General features: G+C 41.8%; 1 protein-coding gene across 1 annotated transcript in view; it reads right to left on the bottom strand.

The window, feature by feature from the left end:
• LOC129764658 (mucin-2) overlaps positions 1–20,737 on the bottom strand; it is a 57,819-nt gene extending 37,082 nt beyond the window's left edge. The window contains exons 1-2 of the mRNA XM_055763965.1: positions 20,417–20,737; positions 20,236–20,340 (exon numbers count right to left, since the gene is read on the bottom strand). The gene's annotated coding sequence lies outside the window, so the exon portion shown is untranslated. The remainder of the gene's footprint in view (positions 1–20,235; positions 20,341–20,416) is intronic.
• Between the last annotated feature and the right edge of the window lie 402 nt (positions 20,738–21,139).

The raw sequence follows: 21,139 nt of genomic DNA, 5'->3' as shown, positions 1-21,139 counted from the left end.
GGCATCAGATGTCACATTCCTGACTTACGCTGATCCGGCTCTGAACACGGTCCCCATAAAGGACCGTGTCAACCCCTGCATGGCCTCACTGCTTGCATAGATAACCATGGGATCACAAAAAGGCGACTATGTACAACGAGCGGAGATAGCGGCCCGAAGTTGGGACCCAACCAAAATGGAGACAACCTACAAAACCAACGAAGAACGAAGAGAGAGTATGATGGATACAGGTGACCAAGCCAATGCGTTCATTCGTAGTAAAAAGCTTCTGCGATCGCCAATACTCAAACAAGTGGAAACACCAGGCCCTAGCGGCAGTAATGGAGGAATACCTGAGACCCAGCAAAGTCGGGGGATCAATCCCCTGTTCCTGCCAAAGTCCAGCGGTAGTTTAACACAGGAAGGAGGGCCAACTGGAGATAGCATCCTGAGCACGATCATGTTGAGGGTCAAAGACACATTCGTGCAGGACAAACCCAACGTGCATAAGGAGATCAAGACCAGGATGTCGGGTATAAGATCTCTCTTGGGACGAACTTTGAAGGAGCACGATGGACTCGTCGAAAGGACGAAAACCGCCGAGAAGGCACTCGCAGAAGCGTTGCAAAGAGCTGCAGCTGGACAGGTGACGCCAAAGATTCGTCGAAACCGTTCGGAAAAAAGAAAAAAGGATTCACCAGCAGAAGAACAAATGCTCAAAAAACGCAAGGACGATCACGACAACGATGATCAAGACGATAGTGCCGCCCAGGGCGACAGCGAAGAGCTGGGTGACAGCGATAACCAGATCAGCACCGATAGCAAGAGAAACGACTGGAGCACGGTTACGAAAAGAAACAAGAAAAAACAAAGGAACGAAGAAAAAGAGAGGGAGAGAAAAGTGAAAATAGTGGAAAAAAATAAGAAAGAGAATGAAAAGTGGCAGGGGCCAAAAGACAAGAAGCCTAATCCTCGGCGGGCGAGAGACAAAGGCGATGCACTCCTCGTCGAAGCGAAGGGCAACGTATCATACGCTGATATCTTTAAAAAAATGCGAGAGGATCCTGGCCTCAAGAAACTGGAGGAGAGCATGGTGAAGTCCAGGCGCACCCAGAACGGCGAAATGCTGTTCGAGCTGAAGAGAGACCCAGAAATCAGGAGCTCAGCATTCAAGGATCTTGTAGAAAGGGTTCTCGGCGATGGAGCGAACGTAAGGGCCTTATCCTCCGAGGCATCGATAGAATGCAGGAACCTCAGTCTGTTCACCACCGAGATAGACCTACGTCAGAAGTTGGAGGAGGAAAACATCCTGGGCAAAGTTCCGATGAAAATCGGACTACGAAAGGCGTATCGCGGGACGCAGACCGCAACGATTCGTCTCTCAACGGACGCAGCGAACAAGTTGCTGAAGTTAGAGAGTATAAACGTCTGCTGGGCTGTGGGTCGTTTTAGAATCATTCCGCCTGTTCCCAAGCAACTGGAGCGATGTCTCAAGTGTTTAAACTTCGGCCACCTGGCGAAAGGCTGCTTGGGGCCAGATAGATCCAAACTGTGCAGGAAATGCGGAATAGAGGGACACTTTGCCAGCGACTGCAAGGGAAAACCAAGGTGTATGCTCTGCGAAAAAGAGGACAGTAATGATCATATGACGGGAGGCTTTAATTGCCCTGTGTACAAACAGGCGAGGGCAAGCCAACAGTGATGGAGATAACCCAAATTAATCTCAACCATTGTGACATCGCACAGCAATTGTTGTGGCAGTCAACAACAGAAACAAAATGTGATGTCGCAATTATCGCGGAGCCGTATCGCGTTCCCCCCGGTAACGGCAATTGGGTGACGGATAAAGTGCGAATGGCCGCCATCCAGGTCATGGCCGATATCCCATTCAGGAGGTAGTCTCGAGATCTCGCGAAGGTTTCGTGATCACAAAGATCAACGGAATTTATATCTGCAGTTGCTACGCACCTCCCAGATGGACGATGGACCAGTTCCACTATATGATGGATGTCCTCACCGAGGAGCTCGCCGAACGAAAACCAGTCGTTATAGGAGGGGATTTCAATGCTTGGGCAGTAGAGTGGGGAAGCAGATGCACCAACGCGAGAGGGACTAGTTTACTAGAAGCTCTAGCCAAGTTGGATGTTACCCTGTGCAACGAGGGCACCACTAGTACCTTCTAGACCCTTCCGAGAGGGTCTAGAGTCCATCATCGACTTGACTTTCTGCAGTCCGTCGTTAATGACGAAAATGAGGTGGAGGGTATGTGAAGGATACACCCACAGTGATCATCAAGCCATCCGTTATACCATTGGCCAACGAAACTCCGTGGCAGTACGGATAAATAGGACATGCCCGCGCAGGTGGATGACAAAAACCTTTGACAAGGACCTTTTCATCGAAGCACTACGCGTGGAAAGCGACGTCTTGAACATGAACGCGGATGAACTGACGGAAACGCTAGCAACAGCATGTGATATAACAATGCCAAGAAAAAGGGGACCCAGGTATAAGCGACCTCCAGCCTATTGGTGGAGCGAGGCACTTGGCGTGCTTCGGGCCAACTGCCTTAGCGCCAGAAGACGTTTCGAACAGTCAAGCATAGACACCAGAGAAGAGCGGAGAGTGGAATTCAGAGAGGCTCCACTCTTAAACGGGCGATTAAGCAGAGCATATCTAATTGCTTCAGGGAGTTATGTCGGGACGTGGACGTCAATCCATGGGGCAATGCTTACCGAATGGTGATGGCGAAGCTCAGGGGCCCAACGACACCTTCCGAAATGTGTCCCGAAAAATTAAAAATTATCGTGGAAGGTTTATTTCCGCAGCACGACCCAACGACCTGGCCACCCACGCCATATGGAGAGGATGAGGATAGCATCGAACGCAGAGATGTGACGAACGATGAGCTAGTTGCAGCTATCAAACGCATAAAAACGAAGAAAGCGCCTGGCCCAGATGGAATCCCCAACGTAGCTTTGAAAGCGGCAGTCCTAGCATTCCCTGATATGTTCAGGACAGCCATGCAGAAGTGTCTAGACGAATGTTACTTTCCGGATCGATGGAAGGTACAACAGCTAGTACTACTGCCCAAGCCAGGAAAGACGCCGGGTGGTCTAGCATCGTATAGACCCATAAGCCTGTAGGACTCTCTTGGGAAACTTTTGGAGAGAATCATCCTTAATAGGCTGACGGAATGCACGGAGGGAGTTCGTGGACTGTCCGATAATCAATTCGGATTTCGGAAAGGGAGATCCACGGTACATGCCATTCGCATGGTGGTCGAAAGAGCCAACAGAGCATCCAAACAGAAGCTCAGAGGAAATCGATACTGCGCAGTGATAACGATCGACGTTAAGAACGCGTTCAATAGTGCCAGCTGGGAGGCCATTACGACTGCGCTCCACACGATGAAATTCCCAGACTACCTGTGTAGAATACTGAGAAGCTACTTCGAGAACCGTGTGCTGGTGTACGAGACAAATACGGGCCAGGCGCAGATTAAAACTACGGCGGGAGTTCCGCAGGGCTCTATCCTGGGCCCATCGCTCTGGAACAGTATGTACGATGGTGTACTAAAACTGAATCTGCCCAGAGGTGTGGAGATCATTGGCTTCGCGGATGACATCGTTACTCTCGCGACAGGGGAATCTTTGGAACGGGTCGAAATGCTCGCGACCGAGGCGATAGACATGATCGGAAGGTGGATGCAAAGTGTGAAACTGCAGATAGCCCACCACAAGACGGAAATGCTGATTGTCAGCAACCGCAGAGTGGTGCAACGTGCAGAAATCACAATTGGAGAGCACTCGATAACCTCGAAGCGTGACCTAAAATACCTGGGGGTGCAGATCGACGATCGACTGAACTTCAACAGTCACGTCGACTACGCTTGTAAAAAAGCAACGAAGGCAATCAATGCACTGACACGAATCATGCCCAACAACATTGGCCCAAGCAGCAGCAAGAGGCACCTCTTGGCTAGTGTCTCCTCATCGACACTACGTTACGGTGGTCCAGCCTGGATCGCGGCGTTAGAAACTCAGCGGAACACGAAGAGGCTGAATAGTACGTACCGGCTCATGGCGATGCGAGTCGCGAGTGCGTACAGAACCGTGTCAACAGAAGCGGTCTACGTCATAGCCAGGTTGGTCCCCATAGACATCATCTTGGCGGAGGACAGCGAGTGCTATAGGAGGAGGGGAACCAGAGGAATCCGGAAGCTAATGAGGGTGGAGTCGATGGCTAGGTGGCAGCAAGAATGGAGTGCGGCGCAAAACGGCAGGTGGACGCACAGGCTCATACCGACACTAATGGGCTGGGTGAACAGGAAACACGGAGAGGTAAATTTCCATCTAACGCAGTTTTTGTCTGGTCATGGCTGCTTCAGGCAGTATCTGCACCGGTTCGGACACGCAAGATCGCCTCTTTGTCCGGAGTGTGGAAATGTGGAGGAAACACCGGAACACATCGTATTCGAATGTCCCAGATTCACCACAGTGCGCGAGGGGCTGCCTACCCTTCATGCTGGGAACATCGTGGAGGAAATGTGTCGTGACGAGGGCACCTGGAACGCAGTAAGCAGTGCAATCGTACATATCATGTCCGAGCTACAGCGGAAGTGAAGGACCGACCAGCATGCGGATAACGCCTGACCATAAGAGATGAACAATCGAGACGGCTGTAGTACCGGATAGTCCCCCCCCCCCCCCGAGAGCTGGGAAGAGAAATCCTGCGAGGGTGACTGTGACGGGGCGCGCGTCAAGTTGGAGGGCGCTTCCTAATCGGTGCACGTCTCGACAGGTAATCGGATACTGCCACGGAGAAGAGCAAAAACGCCTGATCGTGGCCTGGATGGAGAAACACTGCGAACGTTTCGAAGGAGCGAGCATCAAGGATGAAACCATGATCAAAATGGTGCATACCCCACGAGAGTAGCTGTGACGGAGTGCGCGTCATGTTGGAGGGCACTACCTAATCGGCGCTCCGCTGGGAGAGAAATCCTGCGAGGGTGACTGTGACGGGGCGCGCGTCAAGTTGGAGGGCGCTTCCTAATCGGTGCACGTCTCGACAGGTAACCGGATACTGCCACGGAGAAGAGCAAAAATGCCTGCCTGGCAACGCCTGATCGTGGCCTGGATGGAGAAACACTGCGAACGTTTCGAAGGAGTGAGCATCAAGGATGAAACCATGATCAAAATGGTACATACCCCACGAGAGTAGCTGTGACGGAGTGCGCGTCATGTTGGAGGACACTACCTAATCGGCGCTCCGCTGGGAAGAGAAATCCTGCGAGGGTGACTGTGACGGGGTGCGCGTCAAGTTGGAGGGCGCTTCCTAATCGGTGCACGTCTCGACAGGTAACCGGATACTGCCGCGGAGAACAGCAAAAATGCCTGCCTGGCAACGCCTGATCGTGGCCTGGATGGAGAAACACCGCGAAGGATGAAGCCATGATCAAAATGGTGTATACCCCACGAGAGTAGCTGTGACGGAGTGCGCGTCATGTAGGAGGACACTACCTAATCGGCGCTCCGTTGGGAAGAGAAATCCTGCGAGGGTGACTGTGACGGAGTGCGCGTCAAGTTGGAGGGCGCTTCCTAATCGGTGCACGTCTCGACAGGTAATCGGATACTGCCGCGAATGACTGAAAAATGCCTGCCTGACAACGCCTGATCGTGGCCTGGATGGAAGAACACCGCGAACGCTCGAAGGAGCGAGCATCAAGGATGAAACCATGATCAAAATGGTGCATACCCCACGAGAGTAGCTGTGACGGAGTGCGCGTCATGTTGGAGGGCACTACCTAATCGGCGCTCCGCTGGGAGAGAAATCCTGCGAGGGTGACTGTGACGGGGCGCGCGTCAAGTTGGAGGGCGCTTCCTAATCGGTGCACGTCTCGACAGGTAACCGGATACTGCCGCGGAGAACAGCAAAAATGCCTGCCTGGCAACGCCTGATCGTGGCCTGGATGGAGAAACACCGCGAAGGATGAAGCCATGATCAAAATGGTGTATACCCCACGAGAGTAGCTGTGACGGAGTGCGCGTCATGTAGGAGGGCACTACCTAATCGGCACTCCGCTGGGAAGAGAAATCCTGCGAGGGTGATTGTGACGGGGCGCGCATCAAGTTGGAGGGCGCTTCCTAATCGGTGCACGTCTCGACAGGTGAGAAATCCCGCGAGGGTGACTGTGACGGGTTGCGCGTCAAGTTGGAGGGCAATTCCTAATCGGTACACGTCTCGACGGGTAAATGGATGCCTGCGAAGAGGACATAAGCGCAGTGGAATGAAAAGCGAATAGAGAGAAAAAATGTTGAGAAAAAGGGAAGGACAACGCTAGTCAGCGTTGAAAACTCGAAGAGTGCATGAGCACAGCCGCCCCCTGAAGTAGTCGCCTAGGTGTGGTCCCAGGGGGAATAAGGCAACGAGTAGAGGGCTTGGTCTTTGTGGGTGCGATCCCCACTCGACGTCTGGGTTAACCCTTCCCAGATAAGGCTGGTAGAGCGTTCCTCACCTCTATATAAAAAAAAAAAATACAAGACTCATTCAGTTTTAGTGCGCCGGTGGTCGGGCTCCACCCGCTTATGTGATGCATGGTTGGAATACGTGTCCGAACAACGTTTCGGCAGAGTGCTGTACTGAAGGTCAACAACAAACATGTTGTTGGCTCGCTTGTACGTGATTATCGACCGCATTCTATACCATATAACTTCTTCTTCTTGAATGGTGTTAACGTTCCCTGTGGAACTTTTGGCGTCTCAACGTATGCATTAACTAGCGTCATTTATTAATACTTAGTTGAGATTTCTTAAGCCAAATAACACGCCTTGAATGTATTCCGAGGGGCAAGCTCTTGAATACATTCAAGGCGTGTTACTTGTACCACAGTACAATTCGAAGGAAAAATACTCCGGCCTGAATGGAAATCGAACCCGAACACCCGGCATGATAATGTGAGACGCTAACCACTCGGCCACGGGTGCACGGGTGCCATACAAATGAAACACAAATTTCTGCATTACTCGAGAATTAATCAAGCAAACGAAACCAAATTTGGCATGTGAAGGTTTTAGACTACAATAGATGTTTTTACGGTGGTTAGATACTCCTCCCCCTTTCTTGGGGGTGCTGCCATACAAATGAAACACAAATTTCTACTTTACTCGAGAATTATTCAAGCGAATGCTACCAAATTAGGCATCTGGAGGTTTTAAGGTGCAATAAATGTTTCTATGGTGGTTAGACACTCCACCCCCCTCCCCCTCTCTAAGGGGGGGGGGGGGGCTGCCGTACAAATGAAACGCAAATTTCTGCATTACTCGAGAATAAATCAAGCGAACGAAACCAAATTTGGCATGTGGAGGTTTTAGGATACAATAAATGTTTCTATGGTGGTTCGACACTCCTCCCCCCTCTCTTAGGGTGGGCTGTCATACAAATGAAAAACAAATTTCTGCATAACTCGAAAACTAGTCGAGCAAATGGAGCCAATTTTGGCATGTGAATATTTTAGGGGGAACGAAACGTTTCTATGGTGAATAGACACTCCTCCCCCCTCACTAAGAAAAGAAAAGGGGACCGTCTTTATTCTATCATAATTTTTGTATCAAACATTTATTCCATGTAACGGAGAAACATGTTATTTGCAAATGGTTAAAAAATCTTGAACGAGAATTGTGTCTGAAAATAATCTGATATTATAATGATGAGTTTTAGTGGAAGTACTAGGATTTTTTTAGTAAAAGGTCAATTCAAAGGAGTCGATTAGAAGATCGATCAATGAAGAGTTCTACGATTGGACTCATGAACTTGCGCTTAGTAAGAAAACGTTAATGTTTGAAGGTATTGATAACAAAAAACAAATTTTGGGGGGACGAAGTTTGCCGGGTCAGCTAGTAGTTATAAAAAATAGGTAAGAATATGGTTCCTAGAACCTATGAAACTGAGGCTGCAGAAATAAACGAATTATAAAAAAAATGATTGTGTATTATAAGAATAAGAATAAGAATAAATTGATATTTGATAAATTATGTTGTACTAGATGGAAAAAAAATAAGACCTAAAAAAACGCGTTTGTTAAATATGTATAACGATAGGAAACAAAAGGGAATTGGTCTGGACTTAAACCAATAGACATAACTTTTTGGAAAATAAATGAATACAGATGCTACTGGTTGCATTTGACGAGAAAATTCAACTAATTTTATTAATCTATAGCCTGCATCGCTTATATTTGTCTCTAGTAGGATATTTTATTTTTGTTTGCATGATATCCTAAATTTACAATTAATTACAAGTCTAGCGCTGCCAGAGAAGTGAAGATCCGTTAAGAATCATGTGGTAAAGCAATTTCTGTGAAATATGTTCCAGAAAAAGTGCTAGTACCTATATTTTTTCGTAAATGAACAGCTTTTCAAGGCAAAAATAATGCTATCACAAGTTAATATTTTCTATTTCTCATTTGATTTAAAAAAAAATTATAGTGTGTTTGGAGCAGAATGTCTTTCGAACTTTACTTTGTACCTACTACAAAACTTGATGTCCGAATGTGTGTGAATTCCTTCCTTTACTGTTGGATGCTATTGGACTTGCTAAATGTAAATACTCTGTTTACTCAACATTGCTTTCGATTGAATGAAAACGAACACAAAATAATTCTAAATAAAGGCACTAACTTATTATGGCTAAAACTGATGTAACATTCAGACTATATAATTTGGGAAAAAAAATCTTGGAATTTGATGATTCTTCAATTATAATTATCTTCGAAAATTCTTTCCCATTAGGGCATAGCTCAGTTTCTTGTATTTCTGATCAATTATGCCCACAAACACAAGAAGTATCCACTTTGATTTTTGATTATAGCTCACTGAAGACCGCACAAAATGTCCTTGATAACTAGAACTTGCGATTTTTTACAGTCTTGCCAGCAATGAAAAAAAAGGTATGCGTTCCATTGTCAGACTTGTTTCCAAATGCCAGTTGCCTGTTGCCTTCGTCATCAAGTGATATGGCATTTGCAGGCGTGATCAAGGTATCAAAAATCCGCCGTAATGCTATCGCTGATTAAAAAAAAAAAGAGCAGAAATCCGAGCTCGCCTGCTCCCCGAGTTACACATGTGTGGATGGGAAAATACAAAAACGAACGAAATTCGGTTTGTTAACTATATTATCAAAACTCGTTGAATAAAGTAACGAACACTGTTATTTGAGTTCAACAACAGAGTTCCTAATTTCCATACATATTTTCTTTATGCTTTGTTACACTTATTTATAATAGCGATCTTCCCCATCGACGTTGTTGAAATTGTTCTCCCACGAATGGCATGCACCTACTTACCTCATAGTTTCTGAGTACCTCGAAAGCTAAATTGATGATCGTACAATTCGGTTTCACTGGTAAATATAAGTATGTTGCAATGTTCTAGTACTTTGCCACAGTTTCGGCTTTTGAACACCTGGTGTTAAACGAGCGATTGACTCTTAAGATGAAAAAAAAATCTATTCAATTTATCTTGTTCCTTGAGGTCAAATATAAGAAACAGTTCAGTCAACGAATCTATAGTAATATGTTTCCAATGAACCATGTGCTGACTACTGAATATAATTGCAAGTATAGATAGATTTAATTCTTTATTTTTGAGACTTTCAGCCTCCTGAGCTGGTTCGCCTCAGAAAAAAGTATAGAATGATTAATTCAGAGGAATGTTTTTCAATAATAAAGAGTGGAACGACCAAAATTTAGTCAACTTAAGTTTGAAGTATTTATGTTGAGCCTGCCTTTAATAAACCTGAACAACTTCCATTTTGTAGTAGGGTGTGTGTAGATTAATTCCTCTGTTTTATTTTGCTCTTCAGTTTTCAAAATAGCGTCCAAGCAAGAGGCACAACGCTTGAAAATTTTACTCGCGCATCGTGAACATTTTAACATAATTTCCTTGCTTTTGGATGTATCCTGCGACTTTGGGTCGATTAGAAATAGCTTATCGAGTTACTCCCAATGATTCTGCACGCTCTGTTTGCGCTTGAAACGAATATTGACTGAGCAATGTGTATAATTCTTCGTCTTCAAACTTTTTCGGGTAACCCCGACGATTTCACTCTTTCGGGTAACCCCGACGCAGAGTCAGTCTAAACTTCCACAAGCATTTGATGCGCTTCAAAACGTTTTCAATGCAGTAAAAAAAGAAATGTTCTGCAAAACTCACGAACTTGTAAACAATATTTGGTTGACAAATATCGCCGTCAAGTATTTATAGCGTCTGGTGCCATCTTGTGGAAACGGAATTAATTAATTTAGTTGGACATCCAATTTTAAATGTGGCCAAATCAACTGTAACGTGCATGATCAAAGTGATTGGGTAGCATTTCTATATTGCCAATTATCCTGGATTGAGGAGAAATCACAGGAAGAAAAAGGCAGCGATAATCATAATAGTGGCTAGCACCTCTGAGTGGGACAACAAACTCTCATGCGAGACGTCGGGTACAAGTTGGGGAGTTTCGCATATAACAGTGCATCGAACAAAGAAATGCACTGGGATGTAGTCCTAAAAGAGGACGCATACTACGGATCGCTATGACAGGCAGGAAATGACGACCAAACTACGATCGCGGGAAATGTGTACGAAAAACGTATTCACTACGACATGGGATCAAAAGGGTGTGATCCACTATGAGCTGCTAAAACCCAGTAAACGACCAATCGAGACATCTACAATTGATCCGTTTGAATCGAGCTATTGCCGAAAAACGTCCAGATTATGCGACCAGATAAGAGTCGATCATATTCCATCATGGCAACGCTCGGTCTCATGTTAGTGTTCGTGTTAAAAACTATTGGGAAAATAGCGGAAGAGAAATTTGGGCCTTATAGCCCAGATCTTGCATTTGTTTCGATCGATACAAAATCCTTTGAGTGAAATACACTTCACTTTAGTACAGGGTACCAAAAATAAGCTGGATTCGTTCTTTGGCTTCAAAAGATGAACGCTTCTTTCGCGACGGAATCCGTAAATTGCCAGGAAGATGGGAGAAATCAGTGGCTACCGATGGTCCATACTTTGTATTAATAATTATTATTATCCAAATAAATGTGTTCTTCGAGCAAAAAACGGAACGAATTAAGTTGGACACCCAATACTAGAAGAGAAATAAGATGATTTTTGAATAAAAAAGACTACGCGCCTTTTTCTTTAACTGAATTTTGATCATTCCACCCTTAAAGCACAATTACTACATTGCTCTTTGAACAAACGAAATTTTTTTCTTTATATTTAGTTCTTTGAAAGCTATTATTTTCATATATTACTGCTGACCCGGCAAACTTCGTCCCGCTCAAAATTTGTTTGTTTTTTTTTTCCAAAATATATTTTTTATTAAGGCACATGTGGCGTTAGCCTGACGGGGCCGGGAGTCCAATATTTTGACAATTTTTGTCTTACAACTATGTTAGTAATATGTAACCGATTACTCGCGGTTGGCTCGAGGTTAGTATTACAAGTGTTCTCATAATTGGTATGTTGCAGTCTTCGATGCTCTATACGTGTGCCCGACACGGGCTACTTCCTATTGGGATGCAGCTGACCATTAATCAGCAACGTGTGTTTGTTGTTATCAATACCTTCAAACATTCACGTTTTCTTACTAAGCGCAAGTTCATGAATTCAATCGCAGAACTGTTCATTGATTGATCTTCTAATCGACCCCGTTGAATTTACCTTTTACTAAAAAAAATCGTAGTATTTCTACTAAAACTCATCATTATAATATCAGATTATTTTCAGACATAATTCTCGTTCAAGATTTTTCAACCACTTGCAAATAACATGTTTCTCCTTTACATGAAATAAATGTTTGTTAAAGAAAATATGACAGAATAAAGACAGACCCTTCTGTGTCTAGAGTGTCTATTCACCATAGGAACGTTTCGTGACACCTAAAATATTGACATGCCAAATATGGCTCCATTTGTTTGTTTAGTGTTCGAGTTATGCAGAATTTGTATGACAGCCCACCCTAAGAGAGAGAGGGGAGAAGTGTCGAAATACCATAGAAACATTTATTACATCCTAAAACCTCCACATGCCAAATTTGGTTTTGTTTGCTTGATTGATTCTTCTCGAGTAATGCAGAAATTTGTGTTTCATTTGTCATCGGGACATCGATAAGATGCTGGGAATCGTCCAATCCACGGTCAGCAGAGTACTAAAACGATACTTCGAGAACCTAACCATCGACCGGAAGGTGAAGAACGGCAAAAATGGATGCTCCGTCAGTGAAAAAGATCACAAGCGCGTAGTTAAGTAGTTTAGACGTGATCCGAGAAGTCCGGGATGTCGCCAATAACCTGAATTTGTTCAGTTCATTCGTCCAGCGGACCAAGCAGCGGGAGGGCCTGCGTACATACAAGGTTCAGAAGGCTCCTAACCGCGACGACAGGCGAAACATGGTAGGGAAGACGCGAGCCCGGAAGCTGTACACCGAAATGCTGACGAAGCCGCATTGCCTGGTAATGGACGACGAAACCTACGTCAAAGCGGACATTCGCCAGCTGCCGGGCCTGTTGTTCTTCTCCGCAGAGGACAAATTCTGCGTTCCGGAGGAGATTCGCAAGCAGAAACTATCCAAGTTTGCCAAAAAGTACATGGTGTGGCAAGCGATCTGCTCTTGCGGAAAGCGGAGCGCCCGCTTCGTGATGACCGGCACGGTAAACGGGCATGTTTACCTTAAGGAGTGCCTACAGAAGCGCTTACTTCCACTATTGAAGCAGCACGAAGGCACGGCCATCTTCTGGCTGGATCTCGCTTCGTGCCACTATTCAAAGGACGTGTTGGAGTGGTACGAAGCCAACGGGGTCACATTCGTGCCAAAGGAAATGAACCCGCCCAACGCGCCGGAGCTTCGCCCAATAGAGAAATATTGGGCGATTATGAAGCAGGCCCTCCGGAAGAACCCAAAAGTTGTCAAATCGGAGGCGGACTTCCAGAGAAAATGGATTTCTGTTAAAAAAAAACTACAACCTGACGTTGTACAGAACCTTATGGACGGGGTAAAGAGGAAGGTGCGAGCATACGGGCTTGGGCTCGAAGTATGAATAAAAAGAAAATGCCAAAAGTTGTTTAATAGTTTTTATTTTACTGTCTAAAATTTTCAAAAGGATCGGTCTACTGGGCGAATTTCTACAGCGTTTTTTCCGTGATGCAATTTGATGTGACACACCCTTTATAGTCCTTGACAGTGTTTTGTTTGGTTAAGTCGTTCGTGAGTTATAGTGTCGCAAATATGGAGCAAAATAAAGAGAAAATCCGACATATTTTACAGTACTACTATGACAAAGGCAAAAATGCATCTCAAGCTGCCAATAAAATTTGTGCAGTTTATGGACCCGATACAGTTTCCATTTCCACCGCACAACGATGGTTTCAACGTTTTCGTTCTGGTGTAGAGGTCATCGAAGATGCGCCACGCTCCGGAAGGCCTGTCATCGAAAATTGCGACAAAATCGCTGAATTAGCCGAGAAAGACCGGCATAGTAGCAGCCGTAGCATCGACCAAGAGCTGGGGAGAAAAGTCATCAAACCGTTATTAACCATTAGAAGAAGCTTGGATTCACAAAGAAGCTCGATGTATGGGTGCCACACACGTTGACGCAAAAAAACATCTTTGACCGTGTCGACGCATGTGAATCGCTGCTGAATCGCAACAAAAACGACCCGTTTCTGAAGCCGATGGTGACTGGCGATGAAAAGTGGGTCACTTATGACAACGTGAAGCGCAAACGGTCGTGGTCGAAGCCCGCTGAAGCGGCTCAGACGGTGGCCAAGCCCTCATTAACGGCCAGGAAGGTTCTGCTGTGTGTTTGGTGGGATTGTCAAGGAATAATCTATTATGAGCTGCTTCCCTATGGCCAAACGCTCAATTCGGACCTGTACTGCCAACAACTGGACCGCTTGAAGGTAGCACTCATGAAGAAGAGGCCATCTTTGATAAACAGAGGCCGCATTGTCTTCCATCAGGACAACGCCAGGCCACACACTTCTTTGGTGACGCGCCAGAAGCTCCGGGAGCTGGGATGGGAGGTTCTTTTGCATCCGCCGGACCTTGCACCAAGTGACTACCACCTGTTTTTGTCCATGGCGAACGAGCTAGGTAGTCAGAAGTTAACCACAAAAGAGGCCTGTGAAAATTGTCTATCCGAGTTTTTTGCCAATAAGGAAGTGAGCTTCTATAACAGGGGTATTATGAAGTTGGCATCTCGTTGGGAACAAGTCATCGAACAAAACGGCGCATATTTGACTTAAAACAGATGATTGTAACTAATTTTATGAACAAATGAAAATTCGAAAAAAATACCGCAAGACTTTTTGACAGCCTAATATATATAGATTCTCTTTATTCTATCAATCTCACCAAACCTCAATGTTTTGGTTAAATTCGGTCCACCAACAAAATTGGAACTGTCGCTAAACTCATTATCACGACACGGAAAATACTTGAAAATTCTTTACATGCCATAAAAAAGGCAAGTTCACCAATAATCACTTCACAGCAAGATGGAGCCAAAATTGTAAACACTCGTAGTAAACCTACTTTTTTGAACCTGGTGATGAATACATCTTTATATCTTATCTCTCTAAGTGCATTTTTTTTCAAACAGGCACTATTTTCTCAATTTGTTTTTTATGTGTCCATATTGTAGCAGCATCTTTACTAATTACCAGATGTGCGAATTGAAATTGTCCGGTTGATGTTTAAGATATTGCAAACAGGGTTGTGTTTATTTCTTCGATTTGAAATGTATGTTTTTTTTTGTTTGATTTTAATTTTGAAAAATATGTTATATTTAAATATGTTTTGCAAAAAAAAACTTATCAGAGCATTTGCAACATTCGCTGACTTCGTTATTTCATTTGAAGGAAAACAGCGGTCGAAGCACATCAATTGCATTAAGAAGCTCATGATGAACATGCTCCAGCAGTTGAAACATGTTAGAGATGGTTTTGGCAATTCAAAAGTTGTGGTTTCGATCTGGAGGACAATGGCCATCGTGCAGCGAAACGGTTGGAAGGCGAGTCATTGTAGGAGTTGTTGAATGCAGACCCAACCCAAACACAACAAAAATTGGCAGAAACACTGAATGTGTCTCGAACAGAAAATGGCTAACGTTTGTAAGCCATGAGAATGATCCAGAAGTTTGGAAAACGGGTGTCACACAAGTTGAACGTAAGGCAAATGAAGCATCTCAAAACCATTTTATGAAATGCTTCTTTAAGTAATCCGTTTTTGCATCAGATTGTCACTGGCAACGAAAAAAGAATTTATTTCGAGAACCCTAAGCGCAAAAAAATCATCACTTTCACCTTGTGTAGTTGGCGAATCCACTACAAAACCAAATTGTTTCAATCAATCTATTTCGATTTTGATTTGTGTGTTGTTTATGTGTGGGGAAACTATGAATTTATGGTGTACCATGAGCTGCTTAAACAAGATGAAACGAAGAAATATGGATTGCTACCGACAATAAATGATAATTTTAAACTTTGCAGTGATGAAGAAAGACCAGAATGGGCACAACGATACGATAAAGCGATAGTACGGCATGACAACGGACCGGCGCACACTACTAAAGCCGAGAAGGACGCAATGGAAACCCTTAACTGTTTGAATGTTCATAAAAAATTCCCATATTTGATAAATAAATTTCGCTGAAAAAAAAAATTATTTTTAAAATTAAAATAATTTTTGTAGGAAAGTATTTATATTTTCATTAAGAAATATAAGGCAAATTTTGGAAAAAAAGTCATCGAAAAAAAATATTTTGAAAATCAAAATTATTTTTACTTGAAAACATGTTTTTCTTTTAATTCTGAAAAAAAAATAGATATAATAGCCCATCAATTCCCAATAAGTCACACATACATCGGGCACTTTTACAGGTTCTTCGAACAACAACTTTTTCATGTTTATCTTTGAAAAATTACTATCTTCTTAATTTATAAAAGAGACTTTTTCCCACGTACGTATAACTCATCATCACGGGAGAACGGCTAATCAGATCTACGTCGTCCATATATTTTGTGAGTTTGTTTTCACCCAAATTAGAATGATAGAGTATATTGGAAAATATTTGAGATGATTTGGAAAATTCGAAAAAAATTACTATGCACATCTTTATATATAAAAGAGACTTTTCCCACGTACGTATAACTCATCATCACGGGAGAACGACTGATCAGATCTACGTCGTCCATCTATTTTGTGAGTTTGTTTTCACCCAAATTAGAATGATAGAGTATATTTGAAAATATTTGAGATGATTTGGAAAATTCGAAAAAAATTACTATGCACATCTTTATACAGGGTGGGCCATTTAAAGTGGAAGGATTTGTTTTTGCAATAGCAAAGTAAAGAAGTGGAATTTTAAATTTTTTTTTCTGAAATTCATTTATTTTGGTCCAAGGAGATTTGTTCAAACTACTTTTTGATTATGATATCTCGTAAATGACCGCCTCTGGCCTTGACCGCAAAATGTGCCCTTTTTTCGGCATTTTCCATCACTTTGCCCAATGTTTCGGCCGATATGGCAGCAATTTCTTGTCGGATATTGTCTTTCAGCGCAGCCAGGATCCTTGGTTTACCAGTGTATACCTTGGATTTTAAATATCCCCATAAAAAAAAGTCAGGAGGCGTCAAATCAGGTGATCTCGGTGGCCAGTCATAATCGCCGTTTTTCGATATTAATCTTCCGGGGAACATTTCGCGCAATAATTTGGTCGTGGCAGCCGCTGTATGGCATGTAGCGCCGTCCTGTTGGAACCAGTAATTGTCCAATTCATTATGCGCCGGAGAGTGGTTCGAGCGATGCCTAACTCTTGCGAACGATGGCGACCTGATGTCGATGGAGTCTCTGCAACACTGGCTCGAACGGCATCAATATTCTCGTCGAAACGTCTTGGTCGTTGTCTGGACAGATGACTGGCATTACCAACACTACCAGACGATATAAATTTGGCATATAATCGACGTATAGTGTTGTCTCCAGGCGATGTTTTAACTTTATTTTTATTTTTCCACGCACGTTTAGTTAACACAATTGAGAAGTTATTTTGAATGTACAGCTGAACAATTTCAGCGCGTTGTTTAGGTGTGTATTGTTCCATGGTTAAAATTGTACTGAAATGACGCTTCCAACGTGGTATGACATTTGTTAATCTGACATCTCTGTCAAAAGTTATGGGGTTGCCAGATGCTTCCACTTTAAATGGCCCACCCTGTATATAAAAGAGACTTTTTCCCACGTACGTATAACTCATAATCACGGGAGAACGGCTGATCAGATCTACGTCGTCCATATATTTTGTGAGTTTGTTTTCACCCAAATTAGAATGATAGAGTATATTGGAAAATATTTGAGATGATTTGGAAAATTCGAAAAAAATTACTATGCACATCTTTATATATAAAAGAGACTTTTTCCCACGTACGTATAACTCATCATCACGGGAGAACGGCTGAACAGATCTACGTCGTCCATATATTTTGTGAGTTTGTTTTCACCCAAATTAGAATGATAGAGTACTTTGGGAAATATTTGAGATGACTTGAAAAATTCGAAAAAATTAACTATGCACATATTTATATATAAAAGAGAGTTTTTCCCACGTACGTATAACTCATCATCACGGGAGAACGGCTGATCAGATCTACGTCGTCCATATATTTTGTGAGATTTTTTTCACCCAAATTAGAATGATAGACTATATTGGAACAATATCATCACGGGAGAACGGATGATCAGATCTGCGTCATCCATATATTTTGCGAGTTTATCTTCACCCAAATTACAGTGATAGATTACTTTGGAAAATATTTGAGATGATTAGAAAAGTTCGAAAAAAATGACTATGCATCTTTATATATGAAAGAAGGATTTTTCCACGTACGTGTAAAATATCATCACGGGAGAACGGCTGATCAGATCTGCGTTATCCATATATTTTGCGAGTTTATCTTCACCCAAATTACAATGATAGATTACTTTGGAAAATATTTGAGATGATTAGCAAAATTCGAAAGAATTGACTATGTATATCTTTATATATAAAAATTGTATTTTCCCACGTACGTGTAAAATATCATCACGGGAGAATGGCTGATCAGATCTGCGTCATTCGTATATTTTGCGAGTTTATCTTCACCCAAATTACAATGATAGATTACTTTGGAAAATATTTGAGATGATTAGAAAAATTCGAAAACATTGACTACGCATATCTTTACATATAAGAAGGATATTTAAAATAAAAATGGAAAATTCGAAAATAAGAGGTATGCATATGTATGTTTCGCTGTAAAAATCATCATTTAGATCAATTTTACAGATCTGAACGGTAACATACAAACTCTCTTGATGTATATTCGTTAATTTCACCAACAAAAATATTCTCTAGAAATACAATATGTGGCAGAACAACGTTTGCCGGGTCAGTTAGTTATTGTTTAATTCGTAACATTTTCATGTATGAATTATCACAATTTACATGCTCTGCTAACTTTTTTCTGTTTAGAAACATGTCAAGAACATGTCAACGCGAGAATTTACACACAAAAATGTTACGAGGAAAACATACATTATACAAAATACAAAACACATACAAAAATGCCTTATACTCCAGAAACTATAAAAGATAGAAAGTTGACGTCTTCGACGAAAGTTATATTTTAATGAAATCTAAATAAATTTTTTTTAATACACTATATCGCAATCTTGCCTTCAAACAAAATTAGGATCAGCTGTATTTTTTTTAAAAAGAATTATAAAATGGTTGTTAGAACAACTTTTTTCCTGTAAAGTGCTCATCTACCGATATATGGACAATTTGTTGGAAATTATAAAGGCTATTCATATAATTTTTTCGAGAATATACGTAAAAAAATACGTTTTTGAGTAAAATGAATTTTAATTTTCAAAATCAATTTTTTTCCAGCTAAATTTTCATTAAAAAAAATCCGTTTTTTATGAAAATTCAAACAATTTCCCAAATTTCATTATTTGATCAGAATTTTGTAGGTATTCTAGTTTTTGAGTTATATTTTTTTTGTAAAAAATAACAACAAATTTTTGGCCCGTTGCAAAAAGTAGTCTAATATTTTTTTGAATATTTCAAGTATGCAAAGTTGCTTGAAAGACCCATGTGTTTCGTTTCTCTGTTATCTGAGATGGTGCAGCCAACAGCCAATCGAGTTGGCATGAAATTCGTCGTTTTCTTCATCGAAAAAACGTGGAATTGTACGTTTTTACTTCCACACTTTATAACAATTAATTTTTTTTTGTTTCAGATAAACAGAAGGTCTGATATCTGAAAAAAAACCCTTGCTGTATTCTTAAAAGATTAATAAGCTAATAATAAGATAATGGAAGACAAAATTTGTTTTGCATTGAGTTCGAAAAAACGCCCGAGATTCATGCTTCTACAGTAGAATACCACCTCAATCAAAAGCAATGGGCGTCTTTTTGAGTGGTTGACTTCTGAATTAAAAGTATTTTACCACGTATCCATTCATTCACGCGTGACTCGGTCACGCGTACTATTATTTGTAATGCTTCTAATAAGATTAAAACACAAGGTTATCCAATTCATGGTTCGAAAAAATATGATCCTGTAATCTAACAGCTGAATTTAGATGTCGTCCAACATGTTATTTTTAATTTCAGATTTTCTATTGTGATTTCTTCAACATTTTACAAAAGAAGTTGCGTCACACGTATTGTGAGGGCTTTAGGTTCGATTCACATTCTGGACGATAATTTTTTGTTGTCAAAAAATTTCTCCTACTCGTATTGGTAAAGTGTATATTTGGGGTCTTTTTTAAAATACGTTCCAGGCGTGTTACCCGTCATTGAATTTTCAACTAAGAACTAAGAACTAGTGTCAATTGTGGAGGACAAGGAAAAAATAGTGAATCTACCGTGGTTGCGTTTCCTGTTTCCGAAAAATTCCCGAATCATGTCATTTTGAGATTTGTTATTTTCAAAACAAATTTCAAATATGCATTTATTTGTTTTGCTTCACTCTCCGAACCATAAAATGGATAACCCGGTATTTGATTTTTTTTAAATTGAAAAGTCTCACCAGCTACTTGGTATTAATCAGTTTATGGTATTTGGATGTATTTCCTTGAAAATCGGTGAATATTTCTGCTATATTGTTGTACACTAAACGCATTATCATATGAAAAACTCCAACTTACCAAATCAAAAAACAAGATGTTATTGCATAGACAATTATTACAATCCAATTATGGTACACCACGATTATCCTTATTGTCCGTTAAAACTGTTGAACGCTCGAGCGGCTATATCAGGAAATTGTTTTGATTGCTGTTTTATGTCACAAACTTTATGCTTCTTCTTATGCTGTATAGCTCTTACTTTCACTTTTTTATTCTGCAGGTATTTGCATTATTCACTTTCATCACTTTGATCCAAACAGCTTAGAAACCATGCTTCCAGAATTGGGAGAAACCGACTAACGTTTCTTGTGCTTTTCACTGCAGCATCCAATTCGACTGATCGTCTCTCTTAGACGGCTGGGATACGAATAAACAGTCGGATGCTTTCGAACAAAGATGTAGCAGTAATGAGAAACGAACCTCTTTACACTGTCGCAAGCAGCATCAGAATGTTTTATTTGAAAAACTACATTGGATGGTAGTTTCAAAACAATCGACCCGTATACTCTTTAACCTTTTTTTTGCCAGACAAATTACGTTTCACACACATCTTACAATCTTCTCGTTCACGATGCAGCCTATTCATTTAACTCCATTCATTTTACTTTTAGGTATTGTTTGGGATGTTGTAAACGCTCATCAAGTCCAAGAGCGGGAGAGAATAAGCGAGATTCAGTTTAGCGCTCAAAAGATAGTGCTTCTGAGAAGATTTTCCGCAGCATCGAAAAAATGAAGCATAATGGGTTAAACATATTCACACTTATTTAGTGTTGATTTTTGATTTGAAAAAGCTGTTTTTCTCAAAATTTGTAATTTGACATATCCCAAAGCATAATGAAAATAATTATTTCCTCACACTTAAGAATTTTTAAAAAGCTCGTTACATTTCTTTCCAAAAAAGAAGGGGAAATGAGGAAAGGTT

The sequence above is a fragment of the Toxorhynchites rutilus genome, chromosome 2, assembly GCF_029784135.1.
Source record: "Toxorhynchites rutilus septentrionalis strain SRP chromosome 2, ASM2978413v1, whole genome shotgun sequence".
NCBI lineage: Eukaryota > Metazoa > Arthropoda > Insecta > Diptera > Culicidae > Toxorhynchites > Toxorhynchites rutilus.
Note: the sequence above shows the minus strand (reverse complement) of the source record. Positions and strands in the feature narration are given on the sequence as shown.